A 9,215-nucleotide genomic window follows, 5' to 3' on the forward strand; every position below is an offset into this window, starting at 1 on the left:
GCGTAACTGTTGAGTTATTGGTGGGGGCCAGAGTGTGTAACACATTAATATCATACACATAGTCTATACAATGCAATTATTGGGAAAGATTTAGCTCTTTGTCAACCTCCTTGTGACATCAGTGAAAAACTGTATTTCGTTAGCAGCGTGGCATTTGACAAATTCCCAGTGGGGTGGCGGGCCTCCGCGATGTCGCAGTGGTAGCGTCGTCGCCTTGTAATAAAGTGGCCACGGGTTCGATACCCAGTGGAGACACATAGTGGTTCGGATCCCACTTTAAACTGTAGGTCCAGTCCCGATTAGCCTCACTGCGCATAAAGTGGACTTAAAACATCAAATCAATCAATCAACCAGTAGGCTGGAAATTGCAGTAGCAACTCTTGAAGCATCGGGATATTATGTAAATTGCATATGGATGTAGTATTGGCTTCGTCAAAAATCTTGCATAATTGTGTACTTATAATTGTGACTAGGCCCATAATAAAGACACGTGGTCGTGCCGGTTGAGCTTGAATGGTCACTGTCAAGGACTCCGGGTTCGAGTCACTTCGTTCTGGAGTTGCAGAAGGGGGTGTTTTCTGAACAGTAGGCAGTTACAGTCTCAAACACCGTAAAAATGAACATTTGTGCTCAGAATTTTCAGTTTTTCTTGTGCGCTAGGCTGTTGTATGGACAAGGAATAGTCGAACGGGGGGGGGGCTTCATCACTGGCTACTCTGGCTTTTCAGTCCACTACGCTTTGTCTTTGTATCTCTAGTCCGTTCTGACTGAAGAAATAACACGACCACCGCTACTTCTTACCCAAAATTTCAACGATGTTATGACGAGTCACTCCACTGCCTAGCGCGAGGCAGAGAAAAGACCAATATTGTCTATTTGCCCGGGACAATGGAATTCGCAGAGGGGAGTACGGATATTGGAGTTCTCTTGTCTTTTTTAAGTGCACTCGGAGCGAACGGATAGAGTCCTGGGGGCCTCTTGAAAGCCCTTAATGAAAACGCCACTGCGAGCGCAATAAATCGACATTGTCACGCGAGATTCATCACTTTCCGTGTTTCTGCATGTCCCCACCTCCTCCCCCCTCCGTGCAGGATATGTTAGCCCATGCTGCATTAACAATAGCGTGCATTACGCTGAGATCTCCATTAATTACCGTCGCTTGTCATCGCTTGGAGTCCTGTCATGCGGCAACCTTGGTCGTCGCCCACGGTCAGTGCGAAGCTGGCGCTAGATATGCATTGGACGTTTGGGAACGTTTTATGAAGCGAAGGACGATGGGGCGGCTGTAATCCAGTCGTGTGTAGGGATGGCAGTGTCTCGGTCTCGTCTCGAATAGTAAATGCCTGTCTCGTTCAGTCTCGTTTGAATTTATAATCATCAGCCTCTGTCCCGCATAGGTCTGAAAGGAAAAGTCCGGGTCCCGTCTAGAATCTCGAAATATAAAGTGCATTACAGCATAGCTTTGACGACTCGTTTTGGAGCTAAAACCCGTAGAAATAATACAAAGAAACGTGATGTGATATATATATATATATATATATATATATATATATATATATATATATATATATATATATATATATATATATATATACCGGGTGGTCCAAAGGTCCCGGAACGGTTAAATGTCGTGACAAATACACATCGAATAGGAAAACGAAAAGATACGTGTTTAATAAGTGAAAGAAAGCTATTCAATGATATCACACTTGATTCCCCACTCCCGCCCCCCTGGGTGTGGGGCGGGGGGCAACTGCGAAATTTTAAATGGAAACCCCATTTTGTATTGTACAATCGGAAAGAGGACTTCATATACTCTATTGAAAGGTCTTGACGTGCAGATTCCGAATCTGCAATCGCTTTCACTCTAGCTCAATTAGGGGCAGAGCGTCCCTTTGAATTTTTTTGGGGTTTCATGAAATTTTCACTTTTTTTTAAAATTTAAATTTAATGCGAAAATTTAAAATCGCCATATCTCCGTTCCTAATTGAGATAGGAGGGTGGTTGATAGCTCGTTGGACTCGGAATGAAGTCCTCTTTCCGATTCTACAATACAAAATGGGGTTTGCATTTAAAATTTCGCAGTTGCCCCCCGCCCCAGCCCCAAGGGGCGGGGTGGGGAATCTAGAGTGTTATCATTCAATAGCTTTGTTTCACTTATTAAACACGTATTTTTTCGTTTTCCGATTCGATGTGTATTTCTCACGATATGTGACCGTTCCGGGACTTTTGGACCAACCGGTATATATATATATATTACGTTTCTCTCTATTCTTATATATAACCCCTTTTCGGTACCCTCCCTAGGCGTTTGTGTGTGGTGCTATGAAAAGATACACAGAGAAATGTTGACCGTCTAACGTGAGACCCAGAGACAGACATAATACACAGAGAGAAAAGAGAGAGATAGAAGAGAGAAAGAAAAATGCAGGAAAGAAGGGAGGGAGACGGAACTCTAGAGAGAGAGAGACAGATTGAAGGAAGAAAGAAAGAAGGTAAAGAGCTCTTTCCCTCTATTACTCTTTCTTCCTCCTCTCTCTCCCTATCTCTCAGTTAGAAAAGATAGAGGAAAAAGTAAGAGAAGGAAAGAAACAGGAAGAAAGAGAACGAATGGGAAGAGAGAGAAAGAGGAAGGAAGAGCGTGAGCCTCCATTGTACGCTGCAGGAGAAGGCGTTATACGTCATCAATTATTCTTATTTGCTTTCTTGTTTTCAAAACTCAAAAGTGCATTAATTTTCCAGTGAAATGAAAACAAAATTGCGGAATTTTTAGCTGAACATTTTAGATTGCGGGCCTTTTTAGCTGAATGATAAGAGGATCGCGGGTGTACTCAGGGGCGGGGGGGAGTTGATGGGGCTACAGCCCGTTCCGAAATTTTGAGAAAATCAAAATTTTCAAATGAATGCAGTATAGAACTCTGGAAAAACAAAAGTGGTGAATGTAACCCCCCTTAAAATGACTTGAATAACTTTGAAAGCCAAAATGAAAAATGGTTATGGTGAAATATTTTATTGTGTATCCTACCCTCCTCTCTACAACGCAGATACGTCATATCCACCTGTACAAATCCTGTCCTCTCCGAAAAATCTTGTGTACGTTAGTGTTGCGGATATTGCAATGGTATTGTGGAGATCTCTAGCAGGGTCGTTAAAGGCCCAGGAACCCATAAATTCTAATGGGTTCTATTGGGTTCCGCTACAGGACCGGAACTTTTTTCTAGCACAATTTAAATTCGGTCCAAGTTGCGTATTGTTTAATTGAAAAAGGCTCCTGTACCGTATTTAAATTCATCCTGGAAAAAGGTTCCTGGACCGTATTTAAATTCTTCCGGGGAAAAAAAGTTCCTGGACCGTATTTAAATTTATCCGGAAAAGGGTTACTGGACCGTTTTTAAATTCATCCTGAAAAAAGATTCCTGGACCGAATTCAAATACTTTACAGATAAAAAGGTTCTTTACGGTCCAAAACTCATTTAGGGTTGCTGATTTTATCTCCTGGACCGGAATTGAATTTATTTAAAATTCCTGGACGTTTAACAACCCTGGTCTCTAGGGACTTAGGGTACATGATAGCTTTAGTGATTATGATATTCTAATTAATATTTGTCATAGCCTACCACTAATGATTCTTCTGTTATTTCTTTACAGGTATGTGTTTCTTCTCCTTTCAACCTTCGTCACAGTGAGCAGTAAGTTCCTTGGATTATAGTACTTCATGGATGGCCTATTTATTAATTTATTACATCGTGTAAGTAGTTGGAGAATGAATGCGTTCTACAATGCTATAGAGAAAGAGAGTAAAAAAACATCGATTTGTTCGCAATGTCATATTCACAATTCAAGAAAACAGTTATGAATTCATTGGTTATAAAAACAGATGGAAATGCGTTATGAAACTCTACAGTATTGTTATTCTATGTATTGTATAAGAAATTATTACTATAATATGAACTCTGTAAATTGGTGTAAATCTGTTGAGTTCAATAATAATAAATAAATAAATAAATAAATAAATAAAACATAATGCATACTTTAACCCTCTTACAATGATGTGAACTGTAGTTCACTTTATATTCAGATAAGCTAATTGAGACTGGACCTACAGTCTAATGTACAATCCGAACCACTGTTAAGTGTGTGCCTCCACCGCAGATCGAACCCGTGGCCCCAGCAGTAACGCAACCTGAAGGCCTGTAACACGATTTCTCCAAGCGTTCTTGTACAGGAGCATAATGTTCTGTGTTCATCACGAGGGACAACACACTGAATACATGAAACAGCTGTAAATCGCATGGTCCTTTGGAGATTGTTGTTTGAAATTTTTGTGTAAGTAACTTTTGTACCACACCACACATATCAAATCTGATTGCAGAAATGAATTTCCGAGAAAAAATTAACCTGATCTGCTATATCAGGAGATTATCTTCCAATTTGAGAAACTTCACTTCAATTCAAGATGTCTGATTTCAATATTGAGGTCATGTTGCGGTTATATCCTAAAAGGCAGAGATCCCCTCACCCATTGTTTTCTCAGGTACTTACATCTTGTATTCCATCCCTTTTCTGAAAAGAAAAGGGTGCCTTGTAACTTTTGACTCATCCTGTACATGAACAATGGTAAATATAGCACTGACCCCTATGAAATTCTAACTATGCTTCCTTTGTGAAATTCTGGACTCGAATCTCGTCCTATTTGCAAGTAATGGTGTACAGAAGAAAAGGTCCCTAGACATTTCTTGAAGTGCGTGGTATTAAGTTACTCTTCCACGATCATATATTCAAAGTGAAGTTAAACGAATGTAATAACCAACAATGATAATACTTGAAATTTTATTCCCTTGCAGCCAATCTTATGCTTATTAGAAGTAACTGAAAATCCTTGTCTCTCAGTCCTTTCAGATCGAGGACTTCCAACCTGTTTTTTTTTTTTTCCACATGGTGACGCGTGGTCAGTGCATCGAGTCTCATCGCCGATTTTTTTTGCTGGCTTTCACGAGACCGAGCGCCCTTTTCGTCACCGAAATTCCCAGGTTCAAATCCCGGCTTGGGCAGGAGTGTTCTTTGTATCTCTTCATCAATTTCGTCTAATCATCACTCATCTCCATCGTGGCGATTAGTCAAATGTAGCAGACAAGTCACCATAAATAACAAAAATATAAATTACAGTACTCAAATAGTTGCCCAATTGTCCTCACGATGAAATTTTGGATGCTACCACCGGGTATCGATCCGCGACCTCTCGCACGAGAACCGAGAGCGTTGACCATTTGGCAACGCGGGATGACTCTATTATGCTCGTACATGTGGGAGATAGGGTATATTAATCTTCAGGTTCAGCTCCTCTCAAAGTAATATTCTGAGTACGCCACTGAGATGAATGATTGGATGAAATTAATGAAGAGACACTCACAAAAGTACATCTATCCCCAACTCAAACCAAGTTGGCTCAAATGATTACTCATCTTAATTGCTAAGCCAGTGAGATAGGAGAGCAGCGTTACACATTTCAGATACATTCTAACAAAAACAAAAGAAACAATAATTTCATGCGAAAGAAATCAAGCGGAGAGGCAGGAGAAGGCTTCTATTTTGCACATCAGCACGTGTGGCCGGTAGGATAAATCACCCGAGCCCAAGACAGACTCTCTCGGCGGCACGCTTACTTTGTTCCATCTAATGCTGCTCCCTGACACAATACCCTCACGACCGATGCAACCGGTGATTAAAAAGGAAACTGCAGAGTACATTCCGAGGAGGCAACAAACCTCTCCGAAAGCGCATGCATCAATTTGCATACAATGCACGATGCCCTCCGTATCAGTCGTGGCCGTCTCTCTTAAGTGTTTTGTGAGTCAGATGAGAAGACCTTTTGCGAGCGTCGGTTTGCCGATTTTCCGTCTCCAGCCGTTGCAATGCCGTACATGGTGCAGCGCAGGAGCGGTGATTTGTGACGGGGGTTTTGTGGATTATCCAGCGAACGTGATCCGATTGTTGATCGGGGTCCATGCACTCCTTTTTTTTTTGGTCCCCCAATGCTCCTCGTCCTCCAGCAGTGGTTTTCCCCAACCAATATTTACACCTGTCAAAACGCTAATCGATTTCATTTTCCTATCTTTGGCAGGCTCGTTGTTGGTTTTTCCTTCCCCTTTGACCGTTCTTCGGCAATGTTCCTCTCGAGGTAGAGAGATCTACGCGACCTCGAACTGACGGTAGAATTTTACACGGACGTTAGAAACATTACTTTTTTTTTACTTTAAGAATAACATAACACAACTACAGATGCAGGCAGTGGAGATGGAATTTTTAAGGAGTATATTGGGGAAGACTAGAAGGGATAGAATAAGGAATGAGGAGATCCGACAGACAGTGGCGGTGGTGAAGCTTCAGGACAGGATAGATCAGGCACATGTGAGATGGTTCGGACACATGAAGAGGATGGATGCAGAAAGACTACCAGTAAGAGCTTACCATGCGCAAGGAGTGGGGATAAGGCCAAGGGGGAGACCAAGATGTCGGTGGAAAGAGCAGATAGCGGAGAGTGTTAGGAGAAGAGGACAGGATTGGAATACCGTGGAAAGAGAGGAGTGGTGGAAGACCAAAGAAAAAATGTAGAGGCTTGCCGAGCCAGCCAGAGGCAGGAAACGGCGAAGGAAGATGATAAACTACAGAACTGAACAAAGCATATGAAGCGAAAGGTAGAAGAAAATAACGACAAAACAGAAATGCGAACATATGGCTTTAAATAGTTAGCTAAGCAACGTTTATATTCTCCAGTAGGAATACACGTTAAGCCAAATCCATTTGATGGCTTTATTTTTAATAGCACTCACTATTCACCTTAATAAATGAAATGCACCTGCCATGTGAGGAGAATTGTATTTACCCCACCACCTCTACTTATTCTATTTTTAAATAGTGAAATTTTTTTTATAAAAAATTGAAAGTAAATTATATTTTTCACTAGGGTGTTCCCAAAATTTCTGCATTACTACTTTTGTTCATAAAAACGTAAATGTAATGTAAATATGAGGCAAAATGTACTTGATGGGCCTATCAGGTGCCATCTTTGAATGCGTGTAATTCCAGACACTCATCCTGTCAGTGACATTGTATAATTGGCTGGTAATGATAGGAATTATTGTAATTATAATTAATAAACAAATGCACCTCCATAAACAAGAAGGTACTGATCAAAAATTAGTTCTAGTGAATGGTAAAATATATGTGTGACACTCTCACAAATAATTGGTTAGTATTTTTTTATTAATGATGGTAATTTTTGTAATTATTATAATTAATAAAAACACGGAACATATATAAACAACAAAGAAAGCAGTGATTCAATAACAAAAGGATTTATTGAATTTTAGTGATAAAGTATGGGCCAGTGAGGCCTCCTCAGGTATGTAAGTTTCTTGTACGGCACGGTTAACCTAGGATTAGAAACAGTGCCAGCGACCATAAATAGTATACTTAAATAATATGGCGCTTTTTTTATATAAAGAAACGCCTGTTTAACGACTAACCTGCATATTGTAACCTAAAAAATGAAAGAAAAATGCTTTCGCAGAATTATTTTTTTAATTCGGGTAGAATGATACCTTATGGTCATCACTCTCGTGTGCTTATATCGCCGGCCCCCGTGGCGGAGTAGTTATCATATCGCACTAAGACGCTAGGGTCCCGGGTTCGAATCCCGGCCTGGGCATGGATGTTGGTGAGTGTCAATTCATCAATTTCATCATATCATCACTCATCCCTATCTTCGCAAAATAGCCAAAAGTGGCACAAAAGCTAAGTAAAACAAAGGAAATCTATCAATCAATCAATCATATGCTTATATCATATTGAAATAATTCGTGAAGCTTTACAAGAAGACTTCTTGAAAATCTAGCGAAACTTATATTCGTAACTCTTAAAGAAGATTTCAATATAAAGCCCCTCCCCGATGGCGCAGTGGCAGAGTCGTCACCTGGCAATCAAGGGGTTCGATGCCCGGTGAAGGCACATGGCACAGTGGTTCGGATCCCACTTTAAACCGTAGGTCCAGTCCCGATTAGCCTTACTGTGCATAAAGTGGACTTAGAACAACAAATCAAACCAAACCAAATATTTCAATATAACTGCCATGTGTTTAATTTCCATATTTGACAAAATTGATCGGTTAATTGAATTTCCCCAACCAGGGGTGCCCATCCCCCTCAAGGCCAATGGCGCATCCCCCTCAAAATCATGTCATGCGCCCCCCCCCCCAAATCATATTATTCGCTCCCTCAAACCCTACGAAAGTATTTAATTACGACAGTGTGTATACCGAAAGTAACTAAAAATTAAGCAGTGTACCCACCATGCAGTATACCAACACTAAGCATTATATTTTAAGTAGCTATGTTATTAATTAATATCGAGAATATCGCTTATGTCTTGTAATGAAGCTATTAGTATTAACCTTCACAATCACCTCAGTAAAGCGCCAAACACGCACTCTTGTAACTAACGATTGCGATTGAAGCGAGCAAGAAAATTTTTACATCCATTTCTTTGCAGGCTTTCAAGAACATTACTTTAATGGGGTGTCAATACTTTCTTAGGATCCCGAGATGTGTAGGCTTTTAAAGCTTCTCTTTTGAAACGTTCAGGGTAGAAAACGTGTGGATACCATATCGCTAAATATAGCCTCCAAAATTTAATGTTCGAACTTTCTCTTCACTACAGAAATCCCTTGACAACCTAAGATTTAACACTTTATTAAGAACTTCATATTTCCCCCATTAAATTTAGTACTCAATCCTACCACCAAAATTCCCATGCCAATTTTAAACTTACTCTTGATATTGAAGAGTGGATATTGCCTTCTCCAAATAAATTAATTCTCAGTCTCCACACCAGAATTTCCGCAACAGTCTAAGACAATAGTAATACACAAGAGTTGAATACCTTCCTCAATTTAATGCTCAATCCCCCTCTAACTAAAATACCCGCTATAAGAATCCATCCCCCAGAACCCACGTGTCAATTAAATCCTAATATGTAAGAGATGGATACCCCCCCCCCCCTTTTCAACCCGTTCGATAATGACCTTAAACACTTTATTTTCTTCATCTAATGGATTAAATATGGTGCATTGAAGCTGTAAAATTTTTACGTATATTTTGGAGAAATATGCAAATGTTGAATTTTACCTTATTTGAATGAAACCCCCTCCAAAATCTCGA

The sequence above is a fragment of the Lepisma saccharinum genome, chromosome 3, assembly GCF_977018435.1.
Source record: "Lepisma saccharinum chromosome 3, izLepSacc3.1, whole genome shotgun sequence".
Taxonomy (NCBI): Eukaryota; Metazoa; Arthropoda; class Insecta; order Zygentoma; family Lepismatidae; genus Lepisma; species Lepisma saccharinum.